This window comes from Musca domestica, unplaced genomic scaffold (genome assembly GCF_030504385.1).
Source record: "Musca domestica strain aabys unplaced genomic scaffold, Musca_domestica.polishedcontigs.V.1.1 9, whole genome shotgun sequence".
Taxonomy (NCBI): Eukaryota; Metazoa; Arthropoda; class Insecta; order Diptera; family Muscidae; genus Musca; species Musca domestica.
In genome coordinates, this window is record NW_026712435.1 from 8,604,706 (window position 1) to 8,631,246 (window position 26,541).

General features: G+C 36.0%; 1 protein-coding gene across 5 annotated transcripts in view; it reads left to right on the top strand.

Moving 5' to 3' along the window:
- The first annotated feature begins 242 nt into the window (after positions 1–242).
- The window catches only part of LOC101900373 (FMRFamide receptor), a 115,715-nt gene continuing 89,416 nt past the window's right edge, over positions 243–26,541 (top strand). For all 5 annotated transcript variants that reach the window (XM_005181720.4, XM_005181721.4, XM_005181723.4 and 2 more), the window contains exon 1: positions 243–1,885. The gene's annotated coding sequence lies outside the window, so the exon portion shown is untranslated. The remainder of the gene's footprint in view (positions 1,886–26,541) is intronic.

Here is a 26,541-nt window from a genome sequence, read left to right on the forward strand (position 1 = left end):
AAACATGTTCCTGGGAAATGTATCGGAAAATTTTGGTCAACAATGTTGCCGTTCAATGTTCATTCATAATTTTCTTCGTTGGCCACATTTTTGCTGTTGTGTGGGCAAAATGTTGCCAAAGAAAATTTCCCGAACGTTGGCGTTGCTTTCAGCCACGATTCTGCCTCTGCAAAAATGGTTTCGGCCAAGAAACACTCCGCACATGCCAGGAAACACTTTGGTTTTTTAGTCGATTGCCAACATTCTTTTCGTGCGCTTCTGCCGACCCAACATACCCAACGTGTAGCGGACGAATGTAAACGAGTGAACGGACAAAATAACATTGCCCCAAGTTAAACTACGAAACGACGACAATTAAAAGAATCGGTACTCCAGCTGACTGCTGGAACGTTTGTGGGGTAGAAAACAAAAACAAGTGGTAAATGAATGCTCACCGCAAAGTGGGCAACATTGGATGGTGTACCGTGGCAATTGTTGATGTTGGTCGGTTATAAATAAATAGAAGATATTTATTGTTGCAAGCAGCATACATGTCCCACACCTCCCGCGGAATGTTCATAGAACCAATGCAAAATAGCCTCACACACACACACGCTGCTCTCAGTCAAACGGCTCAGTTGCCTGTCGCAAGCACTTGAAGGCTCGCGCGCGAATAATTGTTTGTTCTGCTTTCAATTTTCTCAAGAGTCAAGAGTGTGTTTATTCCGTCATTCAGTTTCTCGCTTACGTTGGCATCTTCGCACTGTCACCGACTTGCAGTTCAACGGTGCGGATGAATGACAAACGTTTGGACCAGCCTGTCTGGTTGAGTGTTCCAACAATGATTGGCGGTGTTTTGTAAACGCGATGCATCAGTTCAGATCCGGGCAATTAAGAAAGTGTTGAAGTGAAAGTGAAAAAAAAAATTGATTGCAATTTATCGGCGTATGGAAAACTTTGGTTACGCATCTGTTGTGATTTCCGTTTCCGTTTCGATTTGCTGTCGAGCTGCTGCTTGCCATCAAATTCATAATCGAATGTATTAATATTGAAAAAAAACAAACACACACACACCACAAAGTCGTGTTTTAAATGAGAATTCAATTTATTGGAAATTGTGGTGATATAATTGAATTGAATTCATCCGAATGTGAATATTGCTATGAAGAATTTGAAGAAGAGCAAAATATTCATTTTGAAAAAATATTAAAAATATATAAATTATTATAATTCTTGTGTTGTACCACAAAAAAGAAAGAATATTTTGAAATCTCGTCAGAAAAAGCGACATCGAAAAAAAACCAAACATACGAAAGCAAATAAAAAAACAGCAACAACAACAGCCGAAAAGATGCTAAATTCTATTTTTAAATAAAAAAAAAAAAACGAAAAAAGAATACAAAACACAACAAAAAAGAATAAAAAAATAAATAATATTGTGAAAGAAACAAACAAACCAATCTCAGAAGAAAGAAATATTTATCAACAACAAATGTGACACTTTCACATAAGTCCATGTGTAAGAGTGAGTGAATGAGTGAGTGCATAGGTGTGTGAGTGTGCCTGCCGTTCTCTATTCACATGCCGACACATTTAATAATAAATACAAATTAAATAGAAAAGAAGAAGAATCGATTTTTATGCTGATGATAGGCCTGTGATAGTGCCGTGGAAGGCGGGAAGTCTTCTTCTCTCTTGATGAAGAGTGGCACGGCACAACGTGTCGCGTGTGAATAACATATGTATGTAAATACATGTGTACTTGTGTTTGATTCATTCCCTACAAACCTTCAACTAAAGGTGAACATAACAGAAACCCCTGCAAAGTGTATTTTGTTTGTTTGTTTGAAGAATAAATAATAGTCTCACATCCCTATATACGCATCTAGGAATCTCTGTATATACCGTAAGTTATTCTGTTTTGGTTCGTAAATTAAACAACAACAATCTATGATTTAAGTGAATCAGTTAGGATATTCTGTACCGGGCACAAAGAAAAAAAAAACACATACGATTCAAAAACTCATATTAGAGCCTATTTTTTTTTTACTTTTTAAAGAGATAACTTCTTTTTTAAAGGTTCATGGATATTTTAACAGATTACAAAACTCTTTTCTTCTTTAGGAAGTGTTAAAGCAATTCATTATGGAAATGAATATGGACATCACTTCTGCTATTTTAATAAAATTTTAAGTGAATACGAAAAAATATTTCAAGAATTCACCCAGCGCCTGTGGCTTTACGTTGATAAGAAAGAATACAACCATTTCTAATGAATTTTTCAATAATTAATTTCAAAAAAATCAAAAATTTAATAAAATACCAGTAAGGAAAAGTAAAAAATCAGGCCGGCCCGACTATATGCAGGGCGAGATAAAAAAAATTGCAACAAAGTCAAACGCCATTAATTTATTTATTTTTTAATTTTATTGAGTGAAAGCAAAAAATGTCGGAAATAGCATCAAATTTTAGAATAAGTTTAGATTTGTTCGAATTGGCCACATTTGGCACGAATTATGACCTTCAAACGGCTAATGAAACTGTCACACGCTGCCCGAATATTGCTCTGCGGTATTTTAGCCCATTCCCAGCGAAGCGCTTGCTTGAGGTGATCGACACTTTGGTATTTAGTGACAATCTTGCTTTCAAAATACTCCTGACACAATAGTCCAACGGATTGGTATCAAGAGATTTTGGTGGCATTGTGCGCTGGAAATGAAGCGAGGAGCCTCATTTTGTAACCATTCTTGGGTGACGCGTGCCCAAGGCTTTAATAACCCTCCAGAATATTTTTCCGATAATATTCGGCATTTATTATGATGCCACGGTCGATTAATACGAGCTGCTATGGCGGCCCACACCATCACCATGGCCGGCGCTTGAGTTCTGGTGGCCAACCGAAGGTGCACATTTTCAGCTGACCTCTTTGGCAAGTAAACACTGTAGTATATTTTAATAAAATATTAATCCTAATTCATTCATTGCTACGTCTAACATTACCTTATCTTTAGAACTCTTATTCACTACCCTAAAACACAACTCTGAAAATATTATACTTAAGAACTTTTGCAATAAACTTCAGTTTCGTTACAACCTTTAAAGCGTGCGTTTCACTCAGCCTATCTAGTAGTCACAAACATAACAAACACGATTATTTTGTTTGCTTACAAACTGCTGGACAACGAATGTTTTCTCATCGGAGAAAACCAAATTCGGCAGTTCACCACTTGCTATTAGACTAAATTCGGTGGGATGTACCAAAATTTAGGTCATTTGGATTTATATTGACCATTTGGTGTACAATTAACCCATAATCGGTTGAAGATATATTGGAGCTATGTCTAAATCTGATCCGATTATCACCAATTTCAAAAGGGTTCGTTTTGGGTCGAACAAATATTGTTTGGAGAATTTCATCTCATTCGGATATTAAATGCGACCTGCATTTTGTTCACAAGAATACATGCAATACAATTTTTAAGATTTTAACAGAATTTTTAACGGATTTTATTGTTTTTGAGAATTGCCAAATTCGTTCCAAATGGTGGAGAGTATTCAAAGTCCGGCCCGGCCGAACTTACAGCTTTTTACTTGTTCATTCTATGTGGGTTATAGTCATTCGAAATTTTAACCCGTTGTGTGGGAGGTACTAGAAGGTGTGGACCGATATTGACCTCATATAACCTAGTACTGATGCAAATGCTAGGATTTACAAAGTTTGAACAAAATTATGTTATTTTCTTGGATTATGTTGAGCTTGTGTGGGGGAGGTACCAGCAGAAGTGAATCGATATAACCCATCTTCGAAATCGATCTAAGTTAGATAATAATATTACGATGTATCAAGCTTGGACGAAATCAGAGAGTTATCGTGAGCAATAGCCAGACAAACAGACGGACCTAGAACGGATTTTGTACGAAGAGACCTAGGGTCTAAAATCTTTATTTCGATGAGGCATATTTAAAAGGAGGATCCCAGAAATTATTTACCGCATAAGCTGTGGCAATCAGCCTGCCTGTATGCCTATACATCTTTAAAACGGTGCACAGATATTGAGATACTTGGTATTACACGGTATCAATACAGTAAGTCAAATATGAAAAAATCTCATGCGATAGAAAATATGACAAAAAATAAAAAAAAAATGTAAAAAAATATTTACTTTTTATTTGCATATTTTTACGTATGACGAAAAATTGTCTATGCAGATCTACGTCTTAGTATATCCCCCATACAGCGGTACCTCCCGTTATTCGGTATTTTGATGATATTAGCGACATTATGAAAGCCCCCATATAAAGGTTTTCATTTGAGCGGTATTTTTCAAGGGATTTTTTTCCGTCTAATTTAAACATAAGAGAGTTGATAATATTATCGATAAATGAATGTATTTGTAAAATGTTTATTATACAGGGTGAGATAAAAAACTTCAACAAATTTTATTGAATAAAAGCAAAAAATGTCGGAAATAGCATCAAATTTTAGGATAAGTTTAGATTTGTTCGAATTGGTCACCTTTGGCAAGAATTATGGCCTTCAAACGGCCAATGAAACCGTCACACGCTGTTCGAATGTTGCTGTGCGGTCTATTGGCCCATTCCCGGCGAAGCGTTGGCTTGAGGTGATCGACACTTTGGTATTTTTTAGTGCCAACCTTGCTTTCCAAAATACTCCAGACACAATAGTCCAACGGATTGGTATCCGGAGATTTTGGTGGCCATCGTGCGCTGGAAATGAAGCGGGGAATCTCATTTTGTAACCATTCTTAGTTGGCGCGATCTGAATGGAATGTCCAAAGTCTGCCAAAATGCTTGCGTGTCCAAGGCTTTAATACACCCTCCAGAATATTTTCGCGATAATATTCGGCATTTATTCTGATGCAACGGTCGATTAATACGAGGAGAGAGCGACCATCGGCTGTTATGGGGTGCCACACCATCGCTATGACCAGCGCTTGAGTTCAGGTGGCCAACCGAAGGTGCACATTTTCAGCTGACCTCTTTGGCAAGTAAACACCATCATTTTGTTTGTTTACAAACTGCTGGGCAACGAATGTTTTCTCATCAGAAACGGAGAAAACCAAATTCGGCAGTTCACCACTTTCGGCCAAGCGAAGCAACTCTTTAGCTCTTTTGAGACTATTTTCTTTCTGTACTTTTTGGAATTTTAATGGCTTTATCCCTCACCAGCCATTTTTCGGCCACTGCGACGCGGGTTTCGATCAAGTGGCTTCTTCACTTTTCGAACCATTTCTGCTGATGCTGCTGTTTTCAATGTAACGAGCGAAGGTACGAGACACTAGAGATTTATTCACATTTAAATGCTGGAGTGCTCTAACGATAGTCACTTGTTGTTTTCCAAAATATAAAGGAATAACACTATCACGCTTGAATTCCATCACGAATAACTTTTTTTTCTAGAAAATTCTCACGAAAATGCTTTTCTACGATTGTAAACAATATAATGAGCTGCCACTGGAATAATTTTAACTGCTGTCGGACGAGTGGCTTAGAAATGTGTTTTTCAGTTTTTTCGTCTCACCCTGTATACTTAAATAACCGTATTGGCTGCGGGTATACATCTGTCGACGAATCCGACTGACTTGTTTTTTTCGGTATTTTTATGATTTTAGCGACATTATTCGACGGAATTGTTTGAAATTTCATATTTGAAAATCCTAATAAGGAACCACAGGTCTTCGCCTTCGTATAGCCCCAATATAACGGTTTTTATTCAAACGGTATTTTTCGACGAAAATTTTATAGATTTTCCACTCCCATACAAATGAAGGAGGGTATTTAAAGTTCGGCCTGCGTTTTTACTTGTTTTCCTTACCATATAGCCTAAATGTTATTGCTCCATTGCACAGTGGTCGAGGTCGTATGGGAACAGCGGTCAAAAATACTTTCAGTGTAGATATCAATATGATTCTTTGGTTATGGTACCTTGATGGGATAAAAATAAAAAATGTGACAAAATGGATATGGTCGATTCATGTTTTGGCATGGTCCCCTTACAACGTACCTCCCGAATAAGGGTTATTTACCCAATTTTCGTCACATTTCTACACTAGATTGTTCTGTTATTTGACATTTTACGTTCTAAAGAGCTAAAAAATAGTCTTACTGAATATTATTTGGAACGGCTCGCCTTCAGGTAGAGTCCCCCTCTAAAGGTACCTCCAACAATAGAAGTATTTTTATACAAATCAATTCCAAATTTGATTATTTTTTTGCAAACAAAATAGACAATTTTTTTGTAGACAAAATAAACAATCTATATATATAAATGTAAGTTGTGTTAGTTACTACGCTTATAACTTAAGAACCGCTGGATTAATTTTAACGATTCACACAAATTCGGAGTTGTCTACTCTCCGAAAAGGATAATATCCAAAAAAATCGCGTAAAAATGTGATATATTAACATTTTCATTTTGACTTTTCAAATGTACAATAGTAATGTTTTATTTTGCATGATTTTTTTCCATTTTGACTTACTTTTTTCTAATGTACATTTGTAGTGTTTTTTATATTTTATTTTCGAATTCGAATATTAATACCAATTTATTTAATTGACTTGATTTCTTGAGAACTGAAATTGATGGCGGGTTACATGGAAGTGTAGTACCGAATTATGTGGTGGCGTAACGGAATAGACGATATCGAAATAATTTAACGCGGTCACACCAAAGTTAAAAGATAATTACTTTTTCTAAATCGCTGAAAAATCATGAAAAAGAGATCTCATTGCAAAAATCAAAAAAACATTTTCAATGGAATCGAATTTTAAAGTAATAGTACATTCTATTGACAAACTTTGTAAGGAAGGATCTTAAAACATTTGCTGTAAAAAATCAGCGAAAAAGTTGAAGACTTTTTCAATTTGTTATTCTTTTTTTTGTCAATTTTTTTTGTGAACAAAATAAAGAATAATTTTTCACTAAAAAAATTAAATAAGTGCGAAATAGGATGTTAACTGACATCTACCTTTCAACTCCAGGGCCTACATCGTGGGTTAGCTGAAAGATGCGAACACATTTAAACAAACAAAAATGACCGAAAAAGCTTAATGGGGCTCATTTCAAAGCGTGACAATGATCCGTCCAATGAGAGCTCAAAATGCAAAATTCTTTGGGAGAATAATAAGTAATATACCAATATTGAAATAAAAGGTGCAAAATAGTAGAGCGAATGGGACTTTTAGTAAGAAAAGGTTTTATATCCTTCCAGAAATTCTTCCCAAACATTCAAAATACCTAAAATCACTTTTGCAGGTCTTTATATCGATCATAACTCATGGATAAGGGAACAACCCGATTTCATATTTATATAACCATCTATGATTTAAGTTATTTTTGGGGTCTTGGCCGGCCACTTTTTTCATTTTTTGGCCCTTATTTGACATTTTTGTTTCTAAGGGGGTAGATAACCTCTTCGCATAAAATTTGAAATTTTCAGAGTAGGGCCCATATTGGTATTGACCACATTCATCAATTGATTTGGCTAAAAAATTTTATTTATGCCACCCTGGGGTAGGGAACCATCATACAGATAATTGCCACATAGGAATTTATTTAAGTAAAGTCCCCACATTGGAGTATCCCCAAGTCCACTTTCACATCTAATGTGTGGTCAGAAAAGAAAATTTTGTATTCTATTGAATTTTTAACCCCCAAGAGAATATTGGTTGGGAACGTAGATTTGGGATGTGCATCCATATGAAATAAATTGTGGAAACATGAACAAATTACAAATATAAGAAAGTAGCACGGGACCGAATATTTGTTTAATCATCATTGAATTATCCTATGATGAAAATATGGACTTTAATGGGTCTCCAACTTACAATTTAAATGGCAAATAAAATTAATTCCCATCTTATCATTCTGCCCGCAATTATGAGGTGGATAAAACTATTTTTAATTATTTAAATCACGCGAAATGCTATGACATGCTATATTGTTCTGCTATATTTTTGATTTGGCCTCTATTTGTCATCTTGGATTATAAGGGGTAGAAGAAAGTTTTCAATGTAGGTCGATGTTTCGGAGTAGTGCCCATATAAAGAAGGTACCTCCTAATTTAACCACATTTCAAAGAATTTGGCTAATAATGCGTATTAGGGGGGTTAAAATCTTACACTAAAATTTCAACATATCTACAAATTTTAGAATTTTTATCCATGTTATAATACCCTCTCAAGTCCACCTTTTGGCGGACAAACAGACTGACATGGTTAGGGGGACTTATGAGGACTCTAATGCACAATCTAAGTTGCTAATGGGTTTAAAAAAGTAATTAACTTTGGCTATTCTTAAATCATTCAGCCCTCAATTATGTAGTATACAAAATACAGCAAATTCCAAATTACTGCTCATTTGACTGGAAGATTTTGCTACGATTTTTACCATATTAAAAATTAATTTGATCCCTTATATGGCGATAAGATTGATATATACTTTTTAATAGATTTGTATAGCACATCCACACAGTTGAAATGGATACAGGTATTTTAAAACACTTTAAATCGACCTGTACGTGAACACTTATATCAGTCATATCTGTGAATAAATTTGCTTGGGAATATATGCATAATAGACAAAAACTACGGGCCGGCAACGCGGACCGGGCCAGCTAGTTCAATATAAAATTAAATCAAAGTTACTAATGGATATTTATAAATTTCAATGTTATTCAAGTAAATCGAATGCAGATTTTAATAATATAGATTTTTTATTTTTTGGTAACGTTCGCTGTCCCGTTATAAAAGGGTCAGAGCTCAGAAGAAGACGGTTAATAAGATCTGTGTTTGTTGAAACACGAGAATTTTTCGGGTATGATTTAGTCGAAACTTTTTTATATCTTTGTTTCTAGACTACACGGCCACCTCCTATAATTCTCCAATCGATACAATGACAAATTTATAATGTCGGGTGCATGTATTAAAATTTTATTAGCTGCGGGTGGAATATAGTACCATGGATATCTATTTGTTAACTTTTTAGCCGTTTCCAGTGCAAAGGCCTTAAATTTTTCGACATTAATATTATACCCAGAAGACAATACAGGCAACATTATTGAACACCCCTCAATTATATCCTTATCAATCCCAAACCACAAAAACATATTCTATGTCACTAGCAGCATAGAACTGACAAAATTGGAGCGAAATCACTTCACTATATTGGGCATAACATACAAATCTGACAAAATCTGAAAGTTAAATTAGCACTTCTAGAATCTTAGGACTATTACTAACGGCGCGAAAAAAATCACATTGGAGGATTCAGGGGGGAAAACAATTAAAACCTTAACTGAAATCCAATTTTATTTTCAAAATTAATCTTAAAGGCAACTCAGAACACTCACTTCGTCTATATTATACACAACTACTAAACACACAAATTACTGCACTAAAATAAGTCAATACCTTGCTTTTCAATAATTATGCCAAGAATTGTCATTTTAAAATGTATTAAATTTTGTAATACAGATCTATTTTTACTCTTTTTTTAACTGATCCCACTAAAAAAAAGCAACTAACTACATTTTCTCTTTTTTGATGCTGTTTTCGAAGTGCCCCGTTAGAATGAAGCCAAGATTATTATGTTTTCTAAAAAGCTTAACCTCTTAAGAGTTCATGTGTACACATTTGACAATAAATATCTGATTTTCATTTTTTAAATTTTGGCCAATGGCAGCGACCACTGTGCATTGGGAACGATGGGCATTTGTTATTAAAATATGAATTTAAATTTAACTTGGTACGTTTACGAAGCCCCTCGTCATGAGTTGAATCAACTTTATAATAACAGATTTACCTTGAACTGTCGGTTCAACAATATTATGTTTTAGAAAATATTTAGTTCCGAGAGTAAAGTTGTCTTAGGCGTTCGATAAAAATAGTTCATAATTTACGACCAAAGGCAGTGATTGCGAACAGATACCTATTTGTTTGTGTGTATGATTTTATAGTTTTACCTTAGATCAAAAAAGCCACTTTGGGTTTCCAATTAAAGCAAAAGAACATTCATTTCCGTTCTCTCCATTGATTTGTTAAAAATGCCCATCTGATTTTAATGACTTTTGTTTATTTATTGTTTCTAGTTTGTTTGTTTATTTATTTGTGTTCGAGTAAATTACTTTTGGTACAAAGAATATTTTTTTTTTTTGAAAACGGAATCGGAATGCAAACAACTCTATAAACATAAATGTTTTTTTTTTTAGCAATTTTCAATCAGATGTCTGGATTCTCTTTCCCGTCCAAAACACGTATGTATGTATGTATGAGTCATAGTGTGTACTCGTTAGCCGCATAAGTACATACTTCTTTTGATTTGTTGTTCGGTAATGAACAAATAATCTTTTTCATCAATGTCTGTATTGTTCGGAATTTTATGACGGTCGTTAGGATGTTTTATAATCCTACTTATCTGAACGGTTGATATTTTTGCTATATGGCATTCGACTGAATGCGGAAACTTACAAAAAAAGCAATTTTTATACCCTCAGCCATATGGCTACAGAGGGTATATATCATTTGATACGGCCAAAACGTGCCTAGTCGAAATAACGGTTTTAGACCCTAGGTCTCTTTGGATCAAATCCGTTTCAGAACATTTGGAGTCGATCTAGCGATGTCCGTCCGTCCGTCCGTCTGTCTGTCTGTCTGTCTGGCTGGCTGGTGCGCACGATAACTCTCGAAGGGAGTATCCAATTTGGTCCAAACTTGGTACATCGTAATATTTTTGTCAAACTTAGATCGAGTTCGGAGATGGGCAATATCGGTCCACTCCTTCTGGTACCTCCCCCACAAAAGTTCGAAATTTTCAAAAAATTTAATTTTTGCACAGAAAGAGAAATTATAGTCCGATTTTGCTCCAATTTTGCAAATCTTAATATTTGCGTCAGTGTGAGGTCGGGTGTGAAAATGGAAAATATCGGCCCACTCCATCAAGTACCTCCCCCACAAATGGTAAAAATTTTGAATAATTACAACTCTCATAAAATGTGATGTAAGTGTCCGATTGTCTTAAAATTTTACACATCCCAATATTTATATTAACCCAAGGTCTGGTTTTAAGATGGAATATATCGGTCCACTCCTTCTGGTACCTCCCCCACAAAAGGTCGAAATTTTCAAAAAAAAAAAATATTTTTTTTTTGCACAGAAAGAGAAAGAATAATTCGATTATTCTGCTACTTTGCAAATTCTAATATTTGCATCATTGCTAGGTCTGGTGCGAAAATGGAGAATATCGGTCCACTCCTTCTGGTACCTCCCCCACAAAGGGTCAAAACTTTAAATAATCACAACTCTCATAAAATCTGATGAAAGAGTCTGATTGTCTTGAAATTTCACACATCCCAATATTTATATTAACCCAAGAGCTGATGTTAAGATAGAATATATCGGTCCACTCCTTCTGGTACCTCCCCCACAGAAGGTCGAAATTTGCAAATAATATATTTTTTGCACAAAAAGAGAAAGGATAATCCGATTTTGCTCTCACTTTGCAAATCCTAATATTTGCATCAGTTCTACGTTAGGTGTAAAAATGGAAAATATCGGTTCACTCCTTCAAGTACCTCCCCCACAAATGGTCAAAATTTTGAATAATTACAACTCTCAATGTGATGTATGAGTCCGATTGTCTTCGAATGGCGCACATCCCAATATTTATATTAACCCAAGCTCTGGTGTTAAGATGAAGTATATCGGTCCACATCTTATGGTACCTCCCCCACAAATGGTCGAAAATTTGAGATATATATTTTCTGCACAGAAAGGAAGCAATAATCTAATTTTGAAAAACATAACGCTCAAAGAAAGCGAAATAAGGATTCAACTCTTTTCAAATTTCACACATACAAATTATTTTTGCTAACACCAGATCTGTTTTGAAGATGATCCTATATATCTGCGAACACCTTCTGGTACCTCACCCACAAAGAGACACATTTTTCAATATTTTTATCTGTCATAAATTGCGAAACAACTCAGTGATTCTTTACAATTGCTATATCCATCTGCTATAATAATATTTATATCATATTTATGTAGGTCCGATACGAAATTGACAATATTGACCCATTCTTTAAAAACCCACTCCATAGAGGGTGAAGAGGGCTGAGGGTATACATCTGTCGGCAAAGCCGACCGATACTTTTTTACTTGTTTTTATTTTCAAAAAACAAAACACATCAAGGTCAGTCGAAATTTCTCTAAAAAATCATCATCATGTGGTGACCTGAATTTGGTTGTTCTTGTTTTTAGAGTTTAAGATCTCAAAAATTACCATTTACACGTTTTTAGAAAAATTATCAGGATTGATAACACTGTGCATAGGGTTTTGGGTTTTCAGCTCATTATGTTTAAGGGCTCTTTATATAATTATACACATAGCCTCTCTAATATTTTGCTCAATACATTGCTAAAATTTAGGATAGAGCTTTGAAATTTCATAGAGATTTTGATCTTGAAATATTTCGGTCCATTTTTTGGTATATCTCCTATATTTTACAAGCATTCAGGTAATATTTTTCAATGCATTATCATGTCAAACTGTTATTGTACGGTCTTCATTACAAAGTTAGAAATTTTTCTCCGGTTTGGTTACAACTACATTTACATATATTGCTTTCATATAATTGAAAAGAATACACCCACAAACACGGATGAATTAGACATGATAAGTTCTACAAAAATAAAAACAAGTAAAGAAGCAGCTACGTTCGGCAAGGACGAATTAAAAAAAATCACCGAAAAATGCCGTTTTAATGAAAACCGCTATATGGGTGCTATACGAAGACGTGGACCGGCATATGATTTTTTGTCATAGTTGTTGTACCGTTTCCGGTGAATAATGTCGCTAATATCATCAAAATACCGAATATCGGGAGATATCGTTATATGGGGGCTATACGAAGACGCGGACTTGTATAGACGATTTTCTTTCACATGTCAAATTAGCCATTATAAACTTCAACTACGCCATTTGAAACAATTCTATACAGCCTCTAATATCATATAAATACCGAATATTTGGAGGTACCTCCATACAGGGTGAGATGAAACAAGCAAAAAGGCAGTAAGTTCGGCCGGACCAAACTTTGAATACCCTCCACCATTTAGAACGAATTTGAAAATGTTCGAAAAATATAAAATTCGCCAAAAATTCTGTTAACATTTTAAAAATACCGAATATTGCCGTTAAATCAGGGCCTGTACGACGCGCACCTACATAGGCATTGAATGTCACAAGCCATTACCATATTTAAATTCGAAACATGAAATAAACGGTGAATAATGTAGCCAAAATCATCAAAATACCGTACATAGGGAGGTACCGTTGTATAGGAGCTATACGAAGACCTGGACCTGTATAGAAAATTTTCTGTCGCAGGCTGTAACTTCCATTACGAACTTCAAATACGACATATCAAACAATTTCGGTGAGTATTGTACCTAAAACCGTCAAAATACGGAATATAAGAAGGTACTGATATATGGGGCCTATACGAAGACCTGGATAGGCAATTTTCTGTCACAGACTGTAGTTCCAATTACGAACTCTAATACGTAATTTGAAACTACTACGGTGAAAAATGACGCTAAAATCATCAAAATACCGAATATTTGGAGGTACCATTATATCGGGGCTATACGAAGACGTGGACCTGCATAGACAATTTTCTGCCTTAGGCTGCAGTATCCATTTCGAACTTCAAATACCAAATTTGAAGTGGACCTACATGGCCAATTTACAAACTTAACCTACCTACTGGCAAAATAAACATGTGTGCAAAATTTTAGCCTTCTATCTCAATTCGTTCGAAAGATAGCGTGATTACAACAAACATACAGACAGACGGACAGACAGACAGACAGACACACAGACAGACGCACATGGCTAAATCGTCTTAGAATTTTAGGATGATCAAGAATATATATACTTTGTTGGGTCTAAGATCATTATTTCGATAAGTTACAAACGGAATGACAAAATTAATATACCCTCCATAGTATGGTGGAGGGTATAAAAACTGCAACCAACTTCAGACTGCTGTCATTTCTAAGCCACTCGTGCGAAAGCTGTTAAAATTATTCCAGTGGCATCTCATTATATTGTTTACAAGCGTAAAAAAGCATTTTGGTGAGAATTTTCCAGAAAAAAGTTATTCTTGATGGAATTCAAGCATGATAGTGTGATTTCTTTAAATTTGGTACAATAGCTCGATGTCAAGGAAGTGGACGGAAGAAAACAGCAACATCAGCAGAAATGGTTCGAAAAATAAAGATCGAAACCCGCGTCGCAGTGGCCGAAAAATGGCTGGTGAGCTGACCATATCGCAATATTCCATTCGGCAAATATTGAAAAATGAGCTCGAGTTAAAGCCAATGAATTTCCAAAAAGTGCATGAACTTACACCGCAACAGAAAGAAAATAGATTCAAAAGAGGCAAAGAGTTGCTTCGCTTTGCCGAAAGTGGTGAACTGCCGAATTTGGTTTTCTCCGTCTCTGATGAGAAAACATTCGTTGTCCAGCAGTTTGTAAACAAACAAAATAATCGTGTTTACTTGCCAAAGAGGTCAGCTGAAAATGTGCACCTTCGGTTGGTCACCAGAACTCAAGCGCCGGCCATGGTGAAGGTGTCGGCCGTTATGACAGCCGTTGGTCGCTCTCCGCTCGTATCAATCGACCGTGGCATCATAATAAATGCCGAATATTAGCGCGAAAATATTCTGGAGGGTGTATTAAAGCCGCGGGCACGCATACTTTTGACAGCAGACCTTGGACATTCCAACAAAATGAGGTTCCTCGCTTAATTTCCAGCGCAAAATGGCCACAAAATCTCCGGATACCAATCCGTTGGACTATTGTGTCTGGAGTATTTTGGAAAGTAAGGTTGGCACTAAAAAATACCAAAGTGTCGATCACCTCAAGCAAGCGCTTCGCCGGGAATGGGCCAAGATACCGCAGAGCAACATTTGGGCAGCGTGTGACGGTTTCATTGGCAGTTTGAAGGCCATAATTCGTGCTAAACTAAACTAAATCTTAACTTATTGTTAAATTTGATGCTCTTTCCGATATTTTTTAATGTAAAAATTAAAATGTCACTTTGTTGCAGATTTTTATCTCACCCTGTATATGTATCATCTGGTTTGGTCTCTAAATCCCTCAAATTCGTAAGATGCTCTCCTCAACAAAGACATTTGGTATCATTTACATTATAGTTGTCAGAGATACCTCTGCCAAACTTTATCGAGATCGTTTCAGATTGGGAAATAGTTTCCATATATTGTGCGACGAATGTGTTACATTCGTCCCAATAGAATATTTTTTACATACCCGACCCAAACCAGCCTGGATGCCCGACTTTTGAACTTTCCTTACTGTTTTTTTTTTTTTCTAAAAAAGACTATTCCTGTGAAAAGGGAAATCACCGCATCATCGAAATCAAATTTGGATTTAAATCAGATTTTTCGGCAATGCCAATTGCTTTCTATTGACGTAATTGCTTTTTACTATGACCGAAGCAATTCAATACTTATTCTATAATTCCATGAAATGGCGAAAGCTAACATTGAGGAAGAATCATAAAAGTGGATTATCCTAGGAATTATCTGCAATTATATTCGATACAGGAAACTGCAATATAACTTGATGGTAGTCCGTTAATTGAAAATCCAAACTTTGTTTTCAACTGTGGGGGAGGGATGCCGACGGACGGCACGAGTTGGCCATTCATTCCAAAATAGCAACGGAATTCGATTTGACCACATCAAATGTGTTTCTGCTAAAATGGGGGAAATGGGAAAGACTTGTGATTTGATCCGCAAATAAAAAACAGGGCAGAAGTGTAGTGAAACTCTCGCCCACAGACAGAATTCGGCCATGATTGCATCGGCCGATATTTCCGGGCGGAGAGTGTGTTCAATGGTCTGATGGTTTTGGTTGAGAGTGTGTGTCTGTGTGTGTGTGTGTGTGTGTGTGTGTGTGTGTGTGTGAAATGTGAATTTCGGGGATATCTTAAATTGAATGGCACACAAACGTAACCAACAATGGACAATTTGGGAATAGTTTTGGTTTTGATTCTTTGTTTGTTTGATTGTTTGCTGTGAGTGAGCGAGTGAGTGGTAAATCGGAAAAATGGCAAAACAGTCGGTTGAGTATATTTTTTGTGAATAATACCAACGGAAACGTGCGGCCAAGACAAATTACCAAAATATGGATTCAATGAATTTCAACAATATGTTGTCACGAAATTTCACGATTACTGAAAAACGAAAATTAGATAAGTACACAAGTAAAAAAGCAGCTAAGTTTGGCCGGCCGAACTTTTAAAACCCTCCACAATTTGAAAGGAACTTGAAAATTTAAAAAAAAAAATCCGAAAACTACCACTTAATTGAAAACCGCTACATGGGGACTATACGAAGACGTGGATCTGCATACGAACATTTTTGTCATATGCTGTAGCACCTATTACGAACTTCAAATACGAAATTTGAAATAATTCTAGTAAATATTGTCGCTAAAATCATGAAAATATCGAATATCGGGAGGTACCATTGTATAGGGACATACGAAGACGTGGACCTGCACATGCAATTTTTTCCCATTGGCTGTAGTACCCATTGGTATCTTCCAGTACAAAACTTGAAACTATGCCGGTGAATAATGTTGCTGAAATCATCAAAATCCCGAACATGGGGAGGTACCTTTATATGGGGGCTATACGAAGACTTGGACCAGCATACAAAAATTTTTTTGTCATAGGCTGTAGTACCCATTACGAACTTCAAATACAAAATTATAAATAATTCTGGTAAATAATGTTGCTAAAATCATGAAAATACCGAATATCGGGAGGTACCGTTTTATGGGGGCTATACGAAAACGTGGACGGACATGACCCATTAACGAACATAACCTGTCTACTGGTAAACTATGCATGTATGCTATATAATTTTAGCTTTCTAACTCAATTCGTTCGAAAGATAGAGTGATTACAACAGACAGACGGACATCGCTAGATCGTCTTAGAATTTTACTTTGATCCAGAATATATATACTTTGTAGGGTCTATTGTGAATATTTCGAGGAGTCACAAACGGAATGACAAATTTAATATACCCTTCATAGAATGGTGGAGGGTATAAAAATTGTATCAATACAGGAAAAAATAGGCTTCGATTAAATCATTTAAAAATCTGTAAAAATTTTAGATATATCGTATACCAGATTGTAGTGCGCTCAGGTGGCAAATGTGGCTAGGACCTAAATAGTTGGGTATGGGAGCTTTTCCAAAACCTGATAGCTTTTCGTGCGAAATTACATCTGGAAAATACCGCATACCATATATCACTATATGGTGACTATATCTCTGAGGACGTGAAACGCCAATATACAACTACATTGATAGGAACCTGTGAAGTGTTTAATAAGGGGACATTGGAATTAGGACGGCTTCAATGTGAAAGCAATATCAATAGGTGTATCCATATTTTAGTTTTATTTACGGGTCATTTTCCCCGCTATAAGGAGTCCTAATGCCAAATTTGTACAGAATATCAGAAAAACAACCATTCGTATGCGACTATTTGCATTTTTGGAAACACAGTTACACACAAACATAGAGTTTTTAGTTTTTGAAGTATCGTTTATTAGGAATTTCCAAACATGCCGCTTTATCGCCTACCAACAGCTACCTATGTGCCAAATCTCTAAATTTCCTAAGACTAAGACCTAAGCCGTTTATTCTGGGTAGTGATGAGGCAATATGTCATTAATAGACAGACCCTTGTGTATTTTAAATAATAGGTCGGATGTATCTGTCAATGTTTAAGTGAAATTTAATATTTCTGCCGAAAACCTCAAAAAGTGGATTTCCGTTCAATATTTCAATTAGTCGATTGACACATCATCGCAAGATCGCCACTTTCAATAAAGAACTTGGAAGGGTGTTCTATTAATTATTTCGAAAAAAGCGTTTGTGACCTGAGTACGAAAATAAACTGAACACAACGTTTTCAAATGTTTGTATTTTCCAGTGGTATAAAATATGAGACAGACATGCTAAACACAGTACCATGGTGATATGGAGGGTAATTTATACATTGGCGAGCGCTATTGCAAGCCATCAATGATGATGCCAAATCTGAAAAAATCGATTAATCCTGTCTGTCCGTCTGCTGTAATCACGCTAGAGTCAAAACGAATTATGAAAGGAAGTCAAAATTTTGCACAGATCTGTCTTTTGTCTACAGGTGGGTCAAGTTCGAAGATGGGCCATATCGGTCTGCGATATCGTAGTCCCTATATAACGGTACCCCCAATATTCGTATTTTGATGATTTTAGTCACATTTTTCAATGGAATTTTCTGAAAATCCACACATGGAGTTCCTTCTGATAGTTGTTAAACTTAACTTATTTGCCCCAAAAAGAGTGAACCTAGCAATTTAAAAGCTATGATGTCCCAAACACATAAAATATTTTATATAAATAAAAAAAACAGGTAAGCAAAGGCTATGGTCGACAATGTGATACCCTACAAAACTATAACATGTTGAAAGGCCCCTTGTGTCCAAATCCACTTCGGAAGATTTCATTTTTGATAAGGTGTCATAGAGCCCTACCCTTAGCTCCTTGACCGTGGGCACTTTCAGAATATTTACGCACTCCGTTGTGTTGTGTCCCATGGTCATCCAAAATGCTAGACTTCTCAGTACTTAACTCTCTTCTCATTCAAAATTCCGTGTCGATAGATTTTTAATTGTGGGGGACTGCAAAATTTAATTCTGACCCTAACCCTAACCCCATGCAAAATTTCATGAGTATGGCACGATAATTGCGATCTGTATATAATATCCTCTATTCATAGTGTTGCAGGGTGAAAACAAAAATATTTAGCAAATGTAAAATTCAAAACTGTAAGTCAAATTGAAAAAATAGCATGCGATAAAGAATATGACAACTATTATACACCCACATAAACGAACAAAGTTGACATATTAAGCTAAGAAAATAAAAATAATTAAAATTATATGGTATCATAGCCCTACCTTGATTTTATTGTACCATGCTCTCTTTGGGAGTTATCTTGTTCACCAGCCAGGCAGACGGACATACACCAAATGTCCTAAGCCGGATTTGGTGCAAAGAGACCTAAGGTCTCAAGCCGTTATTTCGATGACGCACGTTTAGGTTGTATCAGATGATGTATCTCCTCTCTAGCCATATGGCTGAGGGTATAAACAGTACAGGCTATGTCTATGTAGAAAAAGTGGACAGATACATATATCTCATATTTAGTACCAATCGTCTTAGTTCTGTGTTAATTTCATTCATTATCAGATCGTTGAATATTACAGTATAATATTTTGGTGAGTAGATTTTTAATAAATATTTGTTCATTCAACTCCTTTTCAAAGGATATTCTACAAGAATTTAGCCTTGCCGAACAAATATATTTAGATTGAATCTTATTTACAGTGCTTTAAAGCACTTGTTTAAATATTACAAACTCGTTCGTGATTTCAACGGACGACTGGACGCAATGGCGAAAACAAGTGTATGGCTGCTATTCCGTTTTCTCTCCTTGAAAACACCAATCGCTGCACATTTCTTTTCTCAAGTAATAAAAACAAATTTGGCTGTTCAAATTATATTGCAACTTCTTCGTTGAAGCGTATCCTATTTCTTTCTCTTTTGAAAAAAAAAATGTTTTTATTTATTCAATTTTTCTGTGAAAAGAAAAAAAAAATTGAAAATTCAATTCAATTGATGAATGGAACCCCCGCACAATTTAGACAAAATTACATTACCTCGTGACATAACTTTGTTGAAACAGTTGCACGAACAGCTCTCGGTCGGTTTTTTGCAGCTTCTTCCAAGTATAACTATCAGCTAGCATCCTTCGTACGAGTTTCTATGAAAGTTGTGGCGGCAGAGGTTTAACTGTCATGTTCGACATAACTCTAGTCTTCAGCTCGACATTCGAGTATATATTTACTGAGAATTCCAAGAAAACACAATTGTAATTTCAATTGGCAATATTTGTAAGTGTGCAGTCGTTTAGCTCGCTGCCATGGAACCATGGAACCCATGAACAATTCCAAATAATTGCTGTGTTAACGGACGAATGCATTCTACGACGTTTCTCCGAATCCATAACTAACGACATGTTTCTGAAGTGGAATTTCAAGCATTGCTATTTTTGGTATGCCGGAACCGAAACACGTTGTTCCCAGTTGTAAGAGTTAGACAATGTTTTTGGCTTTTGATCGAATGAATCCATCCAACAAGTTGTCTGTTGTGAAAGTGAAAGTGCCTTGTGCTACATCATGTTCTTTCATGTTTTGGTGCTGGTTTTGTGGTGGCCACTGAACATGAATGAGTAGGCGAATGTCTTTTTAATTGTCAAATGCCGACTGTTTGTTTTTTTCTTTTGGTACACCATGCCACCTCTTTCAACATAAAATAAATCCAGTCCAATGTTGCTGTTGTTGTTATTGTTGACCTTGACAGTAACATCTGTATTTAAGGTCTTTATAATCAATCTTCTTTCTTGTCGTATTGATATTAGAAGAGGGAAAAATTGAGTTGCATTTCACAAAAATCAGTTAGTCATCTTATAAACGAACATTTAAAATATAATAAAATAGAAAATATCTATGTAATGTATGCCCTTTGTCGGGAAGGTTTCAAAGAACTCACTCTGTATCAAATGTTAGTAACATATTGTCATTTTTGAAGTTGGAAGAGTATCAAGGCATTATGGTAATTTAATGTTTTTAACCAAAAGGACCCAATTCCGATCCAAATATTTTAACGTATGAGTTATCGTCTTATTTAAATACTCTGTTCGCTTTTTATTTTTAAATGGACCGTATACTTATACATAAATGAGAAGGGACAGCCAAAAATTGACAGAACTTTTTTTACAAAACAAATGGGAGGGAACTTTGTGTTACTTCTTGAAGTAAAGCAGAGCTTAACATTTGTAACAGGGTGAGATAAAAATAATTTGTAACAAGGTGAGATAAAGCCAGGGCCGACTTTATGATACCTTACACCACGGGACGAATTCAATCATACACGCTATGATTATAATTGTAATTTAAAGTTCAAAAGACTAAATATGCCGAAGCATTTGTATCTTTTAAATTCGGACTTGTATTGCCCATTTGATATATATGGGAGCTATATCCAAATCTGAACTGATCTTGATAAAATTTGGCAAAGATATATCTATCACTAAATATCGTTGTTACGGTGTGCATATTACGTCTGTGGGTAACAAATATAACAAATCGGATGAACAATATATATGGGAGCTATTGCTATATCTGAACCGATCTTCACCAAATTTGGCATACTACCTTCTAGACCAAATTCGGTCGTATGTGCCAAATTCCATCCCATTTGGGCAAATATTAGACGTTTGGTGCACAATAAAAGGTAAATCGGACGAAGTTATATATGGGAGCTATATCCAAATCTGAACCGATCTCGATAAAATTTAGCAAAGGTATTTCTGAGCTGCATTTGATATATTTCCCCAAATATTGTTGTTACAGAGTGCATATTACGGCAGCGGAGGACAAAAATAACAAATCGGATGAAAAATATATATGGGAGCTATAGCTATATCTGAACCGATTTCGATCTTATTTTCAGGCCTAATTTGGTTGTATGTGGAAAATTTCATACTATTCGGGCTGATATTACACGTTTGGTGCACAATAAAAGGCAAATCGGACGAAGATATACATGGAAGCTATATCTAATTTTTTACCGATTATCTCCAATTTCAATAGGGTTCGTTCTTGGACCAAACAAATGATTTGTGCAAAATTTCATCTGGATCGGGTAATAAATGCGAACTGTACTTTGTTTACAAAAATACATGGACAGACGGACGGACGGGCATGCATAAATCGACTCAGAATGTGATTCTATACAGATCATCATACAGGACCTATGGGTCTATCTTGTTTCCTTTTGCCTGTTACAAACAAATGCACAAAGGCATAATACCCAGACCACTTTGTGGTGTTGGGTATAAAATCTTCAACAAAGTCAAACGCCATAATTTTTAAGATTTTTTTTTTTTTTTGAATGAAAACAAAAAATGTCGAAAAAAGCATCAAATTTTAGAATAAGTTTAGATTTGTTCGAATTGGTCACCATTGGCACGAATACGCTGCCCGAATTTTGCTCTGCAGGATTTTGGTCTATTCCCGGCGAAGCGCTTGCTTGAGGTGATCGATCTTTTAGTGCCAAACTTGCTTTCCAAGATACTTCAGACATAATAGTCCAACGGATTGATTTCCGGAGATTTTGGTGGCCATTGTGCGCTGGAAATGAAGCGAGGAACCTCATTTTGTAACCATTGTTGGGTGGACCTCTTTGGCAAGTAAACACTATCAGTTCGTCTGTTTACAAACTGCAGGACAACGAATGTTTTCTCATCGGAGAAACCCAAATTCGACAGTTCACCACTTTCGGCCAAGCGAAGCAACTTTTTAGCTCTTTTAAGTCTATTTTCTTTCTGTTGCGGTGTAAGTTCTTGCACTTTTTGGAATTTCAATGGCTTTACCTCGAGCTCATTTTTCAATATTTGCAGAATGAAATGTTGCGATATGTTCAGCTCACGAGCCATTTTTCGACCACTGCGACGCGGGTTTCGATCAAGTCGGTTCTTTACTTTTCGAACCATTTCTGCTGATGTTGCTGTTTTCTTCCGTCCACTTCCTTGACGTCGGGCTACGCTACCATTATCACGATAAAGAGCTGGAGTGCTCTAACGATAGTCACTTGTGGGTTTCCAGGCAAATATAAAGAAGTCACTATATCACGCTCGAATTCCATCACGAATAACTTGTTTTCTGGAAAATTCTCACCAAAATGCTTTTGTACGCTTGTAAACAATATAATAAGCTGTCACTGGAATAATTTCAACAGCTGTCGGACGAGTGGCTTAGAAATGGCAGCAGTCGTCGGGATTAAAAATATTCGCTGTTTAATGGAAAATTTCACTTTTATTTAACACAAAGGTAATGGTCTATTTCACTCACTAAATATTACCCGATGACCATTCAAATTTGAATGCTACTGCCCAGCCCAGCTCTAGCCCCATGTTCGATTTGGCGTCGGTTGGTCTATAATTGCGACCTGTTGAGCAACTGCAAAATCAGGAAATTTTTCTGTCTGGCTCCAGCCCCACCTCCATTCTAAATTTCGTGAAGATCGGACCATAATTGCGACCTGTAGAGTGATTACAAATTAACATGGACAGACGGACGGACGGACATACATAGCTAGATCGACTCAGCTCAGCGAGATAGGAAAATCCATATATACTTTCTTATGTGAGAAACCAATATTCCTACACCACAAGGTGGTCAGGGTATTATGTCTTTGTGCATTTGTTTGTAACAGGCATGTCAGTCCGTCTGTCCGTCCGTCCGTCTTTCCATGTATTCTTGTGAACAAAATGCAGGTCGCATTTATTATCCGATTGAGATTTGCAAACAACATTTGTTTGGCCCAAGGACGAACCCTATTGAAATTGGAGATAATCGGTAAAAAATTAGATATAGCTCCCATATATATCTTCGTCCGATTTGCCTTTTATTGTGCACCAAACGTGTAATATCAGCCCGAATACAACCAAATTGGGCCTGAAAATAAGTATGCCAAATTTGATCTAAATCGGTTCAGATATAGCTATAGCTCCCATATATATTTTTCATCCGATTTGGGGAAATATATCAAATGCAGCTCAGAAATACCTTTGCTAAATTTTATCGAGATCGGTTCAGATTTGGATATAGCTCCCATATATAACTTCGTCCGATTTACCTTTTATTGTGCACCAAACATCTAATATTTGCCCAAATGGGATGGAATTTGGCACATACGACCGAATTTGGTATAGAAGGTAGTATGCCAAATTTGGTGAAGATCGGTTCAGATATAGCTATAGCTCCCATATATATTGTTCATTCGATTTGTTGTATTTGTTACCTACAGCCGTAATATGCACTCCGTAACAACGATATTCAGGGAAACATATCAAATACAGCTCAAAAATATCTTTGCCAAATTTTATGGAGATCGGTTCAGATTTGGATATAGTTCCCATATATATCTTTATCTGATTTCAAATTAATTCTGCACCAAATGGGCAATACAAGTCCGAATTTAAAAGATAGAAATGCTTTGGCATATTTAGTCCTTTGAATTTTAAATTATAATTATAATCATAGCATGTATGATTGAATTCTCCCATAAAAACTTTTAATTATTAACTGGAGCTCAACTAAATTAGCAAAGTGGTTTAGGGTATTATAAAATCGGCCCCGCCCGACTTTAGGACTTTCTTTACTGGTTTTATTTAAAATCTTATTGGCGCATTTTGTGCGATATTTTTTTCCGGTGTGAAATTTCTAATCAGTCCAGCCGTTCTTGCGTTATAAGCGTTGAAACTAACATCATTTTTATTTAAATACAAAGGTGTTTTAATATGTATTCTGATTTCTTCGTGCGGCCTAAGCAAAGGTCATTCCTAAATTGATTTTATTTATTTTTTAAAGGAAACTCCCTTCGGATAATAAATTTATAGCTCGAAATAATAAATGAAATGTTAATGCAAAAGGCAGAATTTAAAATGCTTCCATTTGAATTGTTCGCCATTTGAATTAAATGGAACCGGATTCCGTTGCACATTTCCCTTGACACCAGTTGTTTTAATTGCAAAATGAGAAACATTTCCGATGCATTTGAGACACGCGATTTATATTGAATTTGAATGATCAACACTTGGTTGGGGGGGCGGTCGCTCCGTCGGTCGTCTGTGGTTTTCGTGATGACATCTGTTTGCGCATCTGTCCTGCAATGCACAGTGGGTGATGAAAATTATAATTATAATGAAGGTGATGAAAAATAATTAAACTCGAAACAATTTGACATGAATCTTAAGGTTTATTCTAGTCGAAACTTGACCGTATGATCCAAGATTCAATTTAATTGAAACAAGTAAAATATCATCAGTCGGTTTTGCCGAAAGATGTATACCCCCAGCCTTGAGTTATGAACGTGACAGATTTGGACTATATCGACTACTTCTTGTACTTTATATGATAATGTGCACATTTTCGAAAAATGGAAATATGCGTCAGGTAACAGATATAGCGGATCGAAGTATTCCATTTTCATACTTCATCTAATACAGATAAAATATATAGGTATGCGCAAAATTTGAAGGAAATCGAACATTCGTATCCAATTTTATGCGAAATCATAAATTCCGATCAATTACATATTCATATCAGAATACTGGTTAAGAGAAATATTTAGATATAGCAAGTTGTAAAGAATCACCGACTTGTTTCGCAAGTTATGACAGTTATAAGTTGGCAGATGTATATCATCTTCACAACAGATCTTGTGTTAGAAATAATGTCTGTATGTGGGAAATTTGGGGAGATGGATGGATGAATTTGGATGCTTTTTTCGAATTCCTTGAGCGTTTTGTTTTTAAAAATCTTGAACCCTATGTGGGGAGGTACCAGAAAAAATGGTCCGATCTCTACTATCTTTATAACAGATCTTGTGTTGATGAATATATTGAAATGTACCATGTCTGGAATGGAATCGGATGTTAATTTTATGTTTTACGAGCTTCATGGTTACTCAAAATTTTGACCCTTTGTGGGGGAGGTACCAGAAGGAGTGGACCGATGTATTCCATCTTGGCACCGGACCTTGGGTTGAAAGGAGATATGTGAAATTTGAAGACAATCGGTCTTTTAAATCATCCAAGTCTGATTAGAATCGGATGTTAATTTAGTGTTTTAAGAGCTTAATGGATATTCAAAATTTCGAACTTTTGTGGGGGAGGTACTTGATGGAGTGGACCGATATTATCCATTTTTGCACCTGACCTAGAACTGACCTAAATATTAGGATTTGCAAAGTTGGAACAAAATCGGATTATCGATTCTGTGCAGAAAATATTCCATCTTTACACCAGACCTTGGGTTAATATAAATATTGGCATGTGAAATTTAAAGACAATCGGACTCTTATATCACATTTTATAAGACTTGTTAGAGCAGACCGATATTATTCATTTTTACACTTGACCTAGCACTGACGAAAATATTAGGATTTGCAAAGTTGGAGCAATATAGGATTATAGTTTCTATTTCTGTGCAAAAAATAAATTTTTTGAAAATTTCGACCTTTTGTGGGGGAGGTACCAGAAGGAGTGGACCGATATTGCCCATCTCCGAACTCGATCTAGTTTTGACAAAAATATTACGATGTACCACGTTTGGACCAAATCGGATACTCCATTCGAGAGTTATCGTGCGCACCACCCAGACAGACAGGCGGACGGACGGACGGACATCGCTAGATCGACTCCAAATGTTCTGAAATGGATTTGGTCCATAGCGACCTAGGGTCTAAAATCGTTATTTCGACTAGGCACGTTTTGACCGTATCAAATGATATATACCCTCTGTAGCCATATATGAGATAT